The following is a 13,225-nucleotide window of genomic DNA, read 5'->3' on the forward strand; positions in this document are numbered from 1 at the left end:
TTTATTTGGATGATATCCTCATTTTTAGTAAAACTTGGTCTGAACATTTGCAACATGTTCAACTAGTACTCTTGAGTTTGCAGAAACATAAACTCTATGCCAACATAGACAAGTGCTCTTTTGGTATGCACAACATCCAGTACTTAGTGTACATCATTGATCGTGAGGGTGTTCATATGGACCCTACAAAGATACATATAATCAGAGATTGGCCAACTCCTAAAAATTTCACAGAACTTCGCAGTTTCTTGGGTCTAGCCAACTTCTATCGCAGATTTGTATTTGGTTTTTCACATTTATCATGGCCTCTTAATCAGTCACTCAAAGGTGGAACACATGCAAAATTTCGGTGGACAGAGGACAAACAAAAAGCATTTGAGGAATTAAAACTCAAATTATGTTCAGCTGCAGTATTGGTCCTTCCAAATTTGCAACAATCATTTGAAATTGAAACAAATGCATCAAACTACGCTCTTGGCATTGTACTCATGCAACACAAGCCTCCCGTTGCATATCATAGTGAGACATTTTTTGATACAGTTCGAAGTTTCCCCACCTATGACAAGGAGTTGTATACCATTGTTCAGACCCATAAACAGTGGAATCACTATATTTTGAGAAAGGAAACTGTGATACATACAAATCATAAACCTCTTCAATTCTTGCAAACACAAGGGAAGTTGCAGAATGATAGGCACCAAAGGTGGTCAGCTTATTTGCAACAATTTCACCTCAACATTCATCATAAAAAGGGTAGTACGAATAAAGTAGCAAACTGCTTGAGTAGGCCTCCAATCATAAGTTTGACAATGGTGTTGGATTCTTCTGGCCATCAAACAAAAACTTGAGCTCAACTATATGGTAATGATCCTGATTTTTGTAACATTTACAATGCAGTCTTAGAGGGAAAGCATGTTCCTGAATTTTATATACAGGATGGATTACTTTGTCACGTTGGTCACATATGTGTCTCCAGTGAAGAAAGACGGCAATTGATATGGGAAGCACACTATAGCCGAGTGGCTGGACATTTTGGTATTCGTAAGACTACTGCAATTCCAAAAGTATTTCTATTGGCCAAAAATGAAATATGATATTATTTTACATATAAAATCTTGTGTTACATGTGCAATTGCAAAGCCTTCAAACTGTAAATTGGGCCTCTATCTACCATGACTTGTCCCTGATAAACCATGACATTCTGTTTCAATGGATTTTATGTCTGGGCTCCCAAGTAGCAGAAGGGGAAATGATTGTGTATATGTGGTAGGATATAGATTTTCTAAGATGGCTATCATGGTCGCTTGTAAAAAAATGATTTCAGCAGAGGAGACCACCAAGCTATTTTTTGACCATATTTGGGTTCACTTTGAGCTGCCAAAAAGCATTATTTCGGACAGGAATCGCAGGCTCTTCAGCAATTTTTGGTCTTCATTATGGGCTAGAATGGACACAAAGTTGACAAAGTCTACAACATTCCATCCTCAAACAGATGGCCAAATAGAGGTAGTCAATAGAATGATTATCCATATCCTTTGAATGTACCACTCCAAACACCCACGCACATGGGATGAGAGCTTGCCTTATGTGCAACATAGGTACAACCTTGCATTCCACACTACTGTAGGACATAGTCCATTTGAGGTTTGTCTTGGGTATCAACCATTAGCACCTATAGATGTAGCGCTACCCATCTTGCAATCTAGTCAGCCACTCAATACTGAAAAGGAGGCAGATAAAGCAGACAAATGTATTGAGAAGATCAAATAGTTACAACAACAAGTTCATGATATTTTAGAGCAGAGCAATAAGAAGTACAAGGAAAGACATGATCAGCATAGAACTCCCCATCATTTCCAGATTGGTGACAAGGTATGGCTACATCTTCAAAAGGAGCGCCTCCAAGCACCTTATAGAAAGCTTTGTCCTATTCGGTATGGACCATATACCATTAAGAAACAAGTTGGTGAGAATGCTTTTGAACTTGATCTACCACAATTTTTGGGATTACATCCAGTTTTTAATGTAGAACTATTACGACTCTATTTTCCTCCATTATTGGACATCTCTCAAGCAACTGAACATATTCATGCTAGAGAATTGAATCCATCCACTAATAGTCCATTACAGTGCGATTGTGTCATTGAAGTCATGCTGAAATCTTTGAGAAATCAAAAAACTCCGCTATATAGGGTGGTTCGAGCTGGTCAATTCTCTCATTAGGGCAAATGGTTAACCAAGGAACAAACTGCAACACAATTCCCTCATCTCTTGTAGAAGATTGATGCAATGGGGCCCATTGCCTCTTAAGGGGGGAGGAATGATCCAGCTTATATAGAAGATCAAATGTTTGAAAGTATTTTTTCCATATTTTTTAAAAGTTTTTTTAAGTCTTTTTATTTGGCCTTTTCGGAGGTCTTCTGCTCAAAATTTCAAGCCGAAACTTTCATCAGTCCCTAAAATTGGGCAGCCTTACGCTCATTATTTTAGTGACTGAAATTAGATTTTTAGTTCTTCTTTCCAACGGTCTAAGCGGTTTCGAGATCCGAGCTCTAGGTCAAAAGTTATGACCCTGACAAGTTGGGGTAATTAAACATCTAGTTTTGAATAGTTTTAGTTTAATTTTGTTGTTTTTTATTATAGCCACATAAACATTTCGAATTCATGGCTATGGTGACTATTGATAGTCCATCATTGTATATATTCTTTCAATTTCAATTAATAAGACGGATTTTGTAACATCCCAGTTTCCTGGGCCTTAATTAACAACTAACAAACTCAAGAAATACAATTATCATTTCATTGACATAGAAAGACAGTTAAATCAATTTCGTTCATATGAAAGAGATTGATGGTTAAAAGCAGTTAAACAAAATTTCTTAACTAAGAATTTAAAACACTATCAAATAAATTTATTACAGAAACCGAAATCCACATACCATGGAATTTGAGATCGAAATCAATTTGGGAATGCTTCTGCAACCACCCGGGTTAGTCCATAAATACTACTATAACAATATCACAAACGACTTTCATCCAATATTGTTAAATCAAAATCAAATGACGATTATCATTAAATACCACTATATAAAATTAGGACATCACTTACCACTATAATCATTAGGGCTTCGATTACCATTGGATCTCTTCTAATACTGTTGTATCACTTAAGGCTTCTGATACCACTGATTCAAATAGGGCTTCCGATACGACTGATTCAAATAAGGTTTTCAATACCACGGATTCAATTTGGGCTTATGATTCCACTTTATCATTTAGGGTTCCAATTATCACTCAATCAATTAGGGCTTCAGATTCCTTTCCTTCCGATTACTTAACCGTGGCAGCAACTCAAAATTAGAAAATATGCTTATAATCGATAATCATATAAATGAAAAACAATCCATAAATCTATCTCTTGCATTTGGGTGTAACAAAGAGATAAATCAATTAATCTTACCTTCTTGCACATTAATCATAAAAGTGATAATACCTGTTTTCTGACAAACAAATGAATGTATAGCTTATCTCTGTCTGACGCACATCTGACATCTTGGGAAGAGGTGAAACATTGCCAGGGGCTTAACCACCCAACCTCGGACCACAACTTTATCCCCACACAATCTCTAATGAGAAAGGCCCTCCCTACCCGGAATAGACAGGGGTCATCTTGCCATCCACTAGGCATCCTGGTATTTAACACACCATATGACTTGGCAACAAGAGATTATAACAACAAGATCAAGCATGAGTTATTAATTAATTCATATTAAAATGATAAACATTGATATGTCATAACTTATTACTATTTCATGTTATTGTAGATTCTTTTTTCTCACCTCATCACCCATTTCCTCGGTTACACAACCAGGTGACTCCCAAGTGTTCGGAATTCTCAGAACAGCCGATTCTGTTAATTATAAAAGAGAATTACATGCATCCAGCATTTCACAATCTGTGATTACATGACTATGTTTTTTAAAGATTCCAGAATTTGATTGTTAATTCTAATATTCTTCGGCATAATGATTATGGATCCATGCTATGTTTTTCCGAGCTATCACTTGCCATGAACAAGGCAAATTAGGAGATTTAAATCTACAGTATTAACAATATATCAATGTAAGCGATAAATGATATGACCTAACCACACACTTAAAGATCTGCTCCATGATTTGACTATGTATGCCAGTCTTACCTTAACAATATCCTCCACACAAACTGATCGAACAGATATCAGAACAAAATCTGAGATATTTTAAAAATAAAGTCATAATGAGTGTGTGTGTGGGTGGCCTTTGAATATATTTTGTTGCTCATGCATACACTACAGATTAGGATAGGATATTGGAAAACCATAATACAGAAGCAGATAGACTAAATATACTGGAAACGAATCACTCAAACCACAGTTAACTTTGCATAATCACGCAATACTGAACACACAAGATATATGATTTGATACTGCAAGAACGAGCCATACAAAATAATCAAATATATTTACCTCACACACAATCTATATGATGAACATATATAATAAAACCATTGACAATAATTCTGAAGTACCACAGAAAACAATCCAATAACTCTTGACTCATATATCTACTCTATCTTTCATCATGCATCGAGCAACATACAAAATTGACTACTGTAAAAAAAATACTGATCAACACTAGTGCAAATATTCACCATACATAGCATCAATGAAGACTCAGTAGCAACCTTCGACTTCTTTCCAGAAGCAAGATAAACAAATAAACATTAGAAAACAAATTCACTTGTTATAGAAGGAAAATAGGCTGAACCACAGTTTAACAAAAACAAGTTCAACAATTAATGGCCTCAAAAGAAGCACCTGCCCTCTAGAACTCGTCCTCATAACCTTCCGAGCTGATAAATTTGCTGGGGGAAATGAAAAGGAAGAAAGAAAAAAACAACATTTTGCAACACTGTCAACTTCTTTATAGCATTCCAAAAATCCATTCGGGTTTGTAAGGTTTGAGAATATCCATTTTTCTCCTTCCAGAGAAAACCAAAAGGAACTTCCCATCCAATACTAATACATTTTGGCTACTACTTCATGAACAGGTTGACAAACTTTTAATCCCAAAACTGAAATAAGAAATATGCTAAGAATTACCAGATATAAAAGACAAGAGTCAGCAGTGAAGAAGCAAAGCACGCGATGACAATGGTGACAATGTTAACCTTTGTCAGTCAAAAGCTGGTAGCCGATAATGCATTGGCTGTGGCAGGGTCTTCAAATACCATAAACTTCGGCTGAGTTTTGAGAGAGCTTCCACGATCTGCCATAGCAGTAGTTGTTGGAGATTTTTAGTTTGTTATTATTTCCAAGGACAATAGTCATTTTGCTCATACAGAGCCGCCATGTCTTCAGAACATCCACTTCCCTCAGAATTTAAATAAATAAGAGAAGACGTATCTTCTTGGCTTCCGCCAGTTTACAAGATCATAAACCATTTGAATTCCCAAGTGATAATCGGTTAAAAGAAAAGAATATTTAAAAGAAAAGATTAGAGTTGGAAGAAAAGTTGGAAAGATTAAAACTCAAATTGCCAAATATTGAATCAATTAATTATGCCAAGTGTTATCATTTAAAAGCAAAGAATATTATATTGAAAAGAATAGAGTTGGAAGGTTGTAATTCGAAAATTATAATAATTCAAATGTTATTATAATTTGAATATTATTAAAATCTTATATGTACTTTAAAACATCACTTTATTAAATTATTAAATTTTAATGGTGCCAAATCATTTTTATATTATATGCACGTTTATAAATATTTATTAAAATAATATGATGAAAGATAAATTGAAATCCTTTGAGATATGTTTTTATATTTCAACTCAATTATTTTAATTAAATTAATTATTAAAATAACTCATACGGTTCCACAGATGTATCCTATTTCAAGTCGTTAGATCTTCTACCCATCTGCCCACTGATGGTGATGCTCCTGCCTAGTTCTTTTCTGACAATGCTTCACCCCACTTTGACATGTTTCCTACAAGGAAATTCCTTGCAGTTAAATTATATTATCATAATGAATTATTTAATCATAATTGATCATAACGGTTAACCATCTTCTCAATTCCATGAGTTCATGATTAACGATCCACTAACATGTTATCTTCACTTGAAATTATAACGATTAACTATCTTACCATTTCGCCAGATTATAACAAATTAAACTGCCAACTGACTTCATGTGAACCTCAACGGCTATATTTCAAATTAGGTCAAAATGTGGGATGTAACAGATTTTGGTTTGCATACAACTCTTTCGAGTTTTGCAAGATTGTCCAAAACTTGAACATTGGTATCACAGGTATTTTGATTCACCAGAAATTGTGTTTGCCGCCCATTTCTCAAATTCAAATCAAGATACCTTAGTGATTGCCAAGCTTCATCTATCATAAGATTATTTCTATACTATGTGACAACACTTAAAGAAATCCTTGAGGCCCTTGGAAAGAATTCTACCAACCACCCCTTGGAACTCTAGTTATGACAAATCCCCAATTTTTGCCCCTTATTGGTGCAGGAGCACCTAGGATCTAGGTTAAGGCCCTAACACATTTTGGCTTGTAGATGGTTCTAGCCAACCATCAGTGACTAAGGGCTAAATATAAAGCCCCAAAGGTGTGATTAGGGCTAGATAGATAGGTGAATGCATAATTATGAGACTCTGCAAGTTCAAGCCAGAGTCCACCTTTCCGAGGCAAATGGCCTCTGGACTCGAACTCGATGGAGTCCACTTGGACTCGCCAAGTCCAGCGCTAAGGACTCTCGCCGGTGGCTGAAACAAAAAAGTGAACAAAAAAATATAACAAGTTGCTTTTTTTTGTTTTTTATAACATCAATTTGACCTAAAAAAGGTCATTCCACCCTTTGATAATGCTTGTGATAGAGAAGAAAAAGTTAGAGAAGAATATTAGAGTTTTGAGAGAGAAATTAACAAACCGGTTGACTCTACCATATTGATTGTTGATGGTTTGTGCAACTTTGTAGCTTGCACTTACGCATTGAGAGGAGCTTAAGGAAGCATTTGGAGGAAGCTTCTACAAACTTACTTGCATTTCCATTGTTTGTGCAAATTTGAAGAGGTAAGAAACAAGTTGCATTTCTTTGTGTTGTTTTGTAAATTATTTTACATTCATACTTTTCACTTTCCATTTTGTTTACATTTGTTTGTCTCTACTTCTAGTATCTACTATTTAGATTTATTCTAATTTATCTCAATGACAAACTTGATGAGTAAGAAGGCTTTACGGTTTAAAAATCTGATTTGATGCTAACTTTTTTCTATTTATAATATATTCATATTGCAGTAGCACCCACATTGACATCATGCCTCAGGGTGAGCCTTGTAGAAGTAGAACTAGGGCTGCATGTAAACCCGATGCAAACCTAGCTACAATAGCAAGGGATAGGGATTGGAAACATGTCATCCCAGGCCACAAAAAGGGAGTTGTTACATGTTGGCATTGCGGTGTAACATATAACTAGGGAGGCATAAATAGATTGAAGTATCACCTAGCACATATAACTAGCGTGATGCTAAAAAAATGCAAAGAAATACCCCAAGATGTTATGCTAGACATGCAAGCTCTTCTAGAGGAAAAAATGGAGAGAAGAGATTAAAAAAGAAGCAACAAGAAGAAATGGCACAACTAGCTCAAGAGGGATCTTCTAGTGTTCACTCTCCATTATCCCTTACTCCACCTACTACTACTACTACTACAAGTGTGACCATTGGGCCTCGCATTCGTAAGAAAAGATCGACACTTGATTCCATCTTTGCTCTACACACGGCTCCAGATGCACAACCATCGCTTAAGAGCATGGGTTGGAACAAAGAAAAGCATGATAAAGCAAAATTGGCACTTGGAGACTTCTTCATCTACAACAACATTTCATTCAATGTGGCAAGGTACTTATTTATTTAATTTATGTCTTACTTCTTTTGCTTTCAAGTTTCAAGAGACAATAATATGCTTGTTTTGTTTATTTTAATTTGTTCTCAAATTTTATTATATTTGTTTTAAGTCCCCTTATTGGCAAATTGCAATCGATGTTCTTACTGTTTGTGGTCCTAGGTTCAAAGCCCCTAGTGCCAATGAGCTAGGAGGCCCTATTTTGACCCAAAGGGTGGGTAATGTAGAAGGTGCAATTAAGGAGCAGTGTGAGGTATGGAAGACGAAGGGTTGCACCATCATGACTGATGGTTGGACTAAAAAGAGTAGAACACTCCTCAACTTTCTTGTCTCCTCATCAAATAATTGTAAATATTAAAAATTTAGAAGTAGAACTTGTACTTAAAAATTTAAAATCTTGATTAAGTGATTAAGTTTATAAATTATAAATTTATGATTGATCATTGATCATTATACTAATTTGTTTTTTTCTTCCGGTGCCACGGTTTTTTTGAAATCAATTGATGCCTTAGAAAAAACAAAGAATAATGAATATCTTTGTGAGAAAATGGATGAAGTGATAAAGGACATGGGTGAGGAGAATGTGGTGCAGATAGTTATAGATAATGCAGCAAATTATGTTGCTGCAAGAAAACTTCTTATGGAGAGACACCCTCGCTTATTTTGGACCCTTTGTGTTGCTCATTGCATTGACCTCATGTTAGAGGATCTTGGTAAACTCCCTTGGATAAAAGGAATTATAGAACAAGGAAGGAGTGTATGCAAATTCATATATAATCATACATGGGTCCTCAATCTAATGAGGAAATACACAGAACAAAAGGAGTTGTCTCATCCAAGGGTCACTAGATTTGCAACCAATTTTCTCATATTACAATCCTTACTTGATTCAAAGGGAGGTTTGAGATGCATGTTTGTGAGGAGTGGATTGCATCATCATATGCAAAGACCACTACAGGAACTAATCTAGCTAATCGCATTTTTTATGAGGCTTCCTTTTGGACACCAATCGCTGAGATTGTGAAGGTAACTTTCCTTTTTGTCCTCATTTGAACTTTTTTGTTTACAAAATTATGTTATAAATTATTGTTCATTTTTTTTAAAAAACTTAAAGCTGATTGTTTCTTTTTCAACTTTCATAATGAATGCAGTTCATAAAGTCGCTTGTTGTTTTCCTACAAATTGTTGGAGAGAAGCCTTCAATGGGCTACATTTATAAGGGCATGGATAGGGTGAAGGAGGTCATTTGCTCTTTTTATGCAGGGAATTGAGATAGGTATGGGCCTATATGAGATATCATTGATAGAAGTTGACACAATCTACTTCATAGGCCTATACATGCAGTGACCTACTTCCTTAATCCAACATACCAATTCAGCCCACATTTCAAGGTTGATGATGAGATGTGGAGTGGCCTCTATGATGTTGTAGAGAGAATGTCACCTAACTCAAGAGTTGGAACAATTGTAGTCCGTGAGACTGAATTGTTTAAGAAAGCTCAAGGGGACTTATTTGCACGGGAGTTGTGCAAAAAAAAAGGACAGAATTGATGCTTGGTAAAAATCTATGATTCTACACTCTAATTTCTAATTCTATTACCATTTTAATTTGATAAAGTCAAAGCTATTGAATTAATTTAAAATTTTCTTGTTTTAAATGCATGGTAGGAGATGTTTGGCACTAAGGTGTCAAATTTACAAAGGATTGCGATTCACATCTTGAGCCAATCATCTAGTGCATTAGGATGCCAACATAATTGGAATTTAGTCGAGCATATACAGTCGAAGAAACGCAATAGGTTGGCAGTGCAAAAATTGAATGATCTTGTCTTTGTTCACTACAACCTTCGCCTTCACCATGGACAAATCCTGGACACCAATACATTACCGATTGTATCAGAGATTGTTGGTCCACATGCAAAGTGGAATGCAGAGATTATTGATCCTGTCTTCAGTAATGAAGACGTGAAGTGGGTTGATCAGGTGGATCGAGAGGCTGAGGCAGTACCAATGGCAATCGAGGAGGCTAGAGCGCAAGGAGTCAGAGTGCAAGACCCTGAGGCTAGGAGTGATGGATCTGAGTCTAATGATGAGGATTATGTGGGTGAGGGTGAAAATGAAGATAAGGATGAGGATGAGGAGAGTGGATGGATCTACAATCTTCCATGACTTATCTTAGGCGTGCTAGTAGGAGGACATAAGCTACTATGAGCCTTAGTCTTCTACACTAATTATTTTGATATATGTTTTGAACTTTTGATACCATGGATTTCGTAATCCATGAATATTGTAGACATTTGACACTGCAGAGACACTGTTTATTACATTAGTTTTTATTGTGTTATTCAATTATTTTCCTTCAAAAATTTGTTTTATACTTATGTGATCTATGCAAAATTGTGTGTGTATTGAGTAGCTTCTATTTCTCTCAATCAGTGTGTATTTGATGTTAATTGACTAAATGATGCATGAAAAAATCTTAAAATCTTTGAAAATATTTGAATTTCATGGGTTTTTCAATTTTCCATGTCCTTGCTGAGTTCGATCACCAAGTCCAAGTCCGACTCCGAGCCCAATTTTGACTTTTTAAGTCAGAGGCAAGTCCAAGTCCCGTAACATTGGGTGAATGAATGAGGAGTCTTAGGGTTGTCAATATTGCTTATAATGGCTTGTATAGGTCAAGGGTTGACCAAGAGTTCACCAAAAAACTCTAATGTTGAGGAATGGTGTTAGAAATTAATTTTGGCCCATATAGAACCCATATGTAAGGTTTTTTGATCCATACATGGTCAAAGGAAAAGGTTGCAAAAGTTGGTCAAGCAATTTTGCAATTTTGCAAAAGTTGCATTTGACAACTTTGATAACTTTTTGCCCAAACTGATTACATTTTTCAGTTATTGGGTCCGTACAAGAGGTTGCCACATGTGCACAAACATTATATAACACCATCACATGCCCAGGAGGGGTTGGTGTTTAGATTATACGAATCGGAGTTTGACAATAACACATTTTTGAAGCATTTCAAATCACAGACTACTTACATATCCTAACATCAAAAGTGAATGGATTGATTGGGCTTTCTTTGTTTCATGGATAGTTCGAGTGGTGAATGTAAATCTTTCCATATCATTTTGGTGTCTTGAAGTGTAGAGTAGATAGGTATTTTAAATTCATTTTTCCATTGTATAGTGCACTGTCTTGTTTGGAGTTGTTACCGAAAAAATAGCTCTTACTTGAATTCCACTGGTCAAATCACCATGGCCCTTTGGAATCAAGAAGAGCACTCTGTATATAGTGTACTTATTCATTTTGAGGTACTAAGGAGTTGGTTTTCTATATTTTCAAGCATGCCCTAGGCGAGTCTATGCACCCGACTAGGAGTTACATGTTGTAGAGCTAGCAATTGAGTGATTGGGATTGGTTTGTGCCAATCCAAGAAGTGGAGGTGGAGAAGGTGTGGAAATGCCTTGAACTAATTTTGGTGATTAGGCAAGATCATTTGATAAAGCTTTGGAGTCAGTACTGGCTATGTTGAATTCAAACCCTCAAAACCCTTTAAAATAGGGTATTATGCTAAGGTTATGCACGGACAGGTTGGGAGTCTGAAACCTACATATCTTGAAGGTCTTTGAAAAGGGTGTCTAGATCCTTGAATAGTTTGGAAGGTTGTTTTCAAGTTTTAAGAGTTATGGCTTGTAGATCTTGATAGGAGGCCTAGGCTCTTGGGGCTACTAGGCCTAACAAGAGAAATTTGGAGTTTGGTGAAGTGGGTTTGTGAGCCAAGACCCAAGATTGCTAGGGAAGCTTATATCAAGCTTGAGGAAGACATTTTGACAGATTTTGGAAGTTGTATTGGGATTTATGCCTTACCATGCAAGATAGCAAGAAATGCCTAGTTAGGAGCCTAGGTGAGTTAAGGAAGAAAAAAAGTGGAATACAAATTGGTGTAATAGATCTTGTAGAAGGGGGCAAGTGTAAGAGATCCTCTTGGGAATAGGATAGGCTTAGGAGAAGCCTTGGGGAGTATGGATAATTGAGACCTAGACTAGGAATTTTGGATCTAGTTACATCACTTTTAATAGGCAAAATTCTAACAAGTCCATCATTTCCAACCAAGACAAGGGGTTGTCTAAACATGTATAAGATGAAATTCAACATCAAATGGATCTAGAAGAAATCGAGTGAGGTGAAAATCAATTGAGGTTTTGGGATAAACAATCAAATTTCAAGACAATAAGGAGAACGAAAATCAGATCTTTAACAAAATGCAGTTAGCACACAATGATAATCAGGTTGAAAAGACATTGATTTGAGATCAAATTGTAATGTGGAATTGTGAAATCCAAATGAGAAAGAATGAATTGGAAATTTGAAAACCATGTGAAGGAATGGAGGAATTTTGAGACTAGGTCATTTTCCCACCTTGTGTCGGGATTCCAATTCCAACAGACCCCAAAATTCCACCCTCTAATCCTGGTCCAGTTTTGATTCCATGTGACCTCTTGCATTCAACTATGACGGTTTCAAGGTGCAAATTAGGACGACTCATCAAAATAAATCTAATTCAAATAGGTAGAAGATCAACTTTTCCATGAATTACATCATAACTCAAAACTGCAATCAAGCAGAAAATAAATGATGGAGTCTTAAGTTTCAAGTAAATCAATATCAAAATCATCACATTTGAAGAAGTTATGGGTGCAATTTAGTTTTCGGAGACAACAGACATGAATTCCAAGGAAAGGCAACTTAGAGCTTATACTTGGAGAGGTTGTATCCCGACCTCATCAAGTACAAGTTTGTGCTTGGATCCCCAAATTTCCACCCACTCCCACACTTTGAAATTCAAGCTCAAAATGCCATTTGCCTCCGTAATTCAATGGGAATTCTTGGTCAAGAGGGCCCTACCAAGGAATATACAAGACAAAATCACATGATGTTAGGCTAAGTTGTTTTGTTGACATTCCACATAGGCAACTTTCATATTAATTAGAAATTATGTTTTTGAAGGATCACTAACTCATAAGAATGTTTTAGTAATACCCATTCTTGTCATATTACAGATTTAACATGAAGTCTCTTTCTTGTCCTACAAGGTGAAATGGACGATGGAAATGCTCATGGAGAAAGAGGGAGTGTCCACTTCAAAACTTTAAGCAATGATTAAGTGAAGAGCCAAAGAATTCAAGTACCTACAAATGAAAAGCCTTTCGTCAAGAAGACAAGAAGATGATGTCCGAGATCAAAGGTCAAGGTCAAGGTCAA

Source organism: Cupressus sempervirens, chromosome 3 (assembly GCF_028749045.1).
Source record: "Cupressus sempervirens isolate cs-2001-9-10 chromosome 3, ASM2874904v1, whole genome shotgun sequence".
NCBI lineage: Eukaryota > Viridiplantae > Streptophyta > Pinopsida > Cupressales > Cupressaceae > Cupressus > Cupressus sempervirens.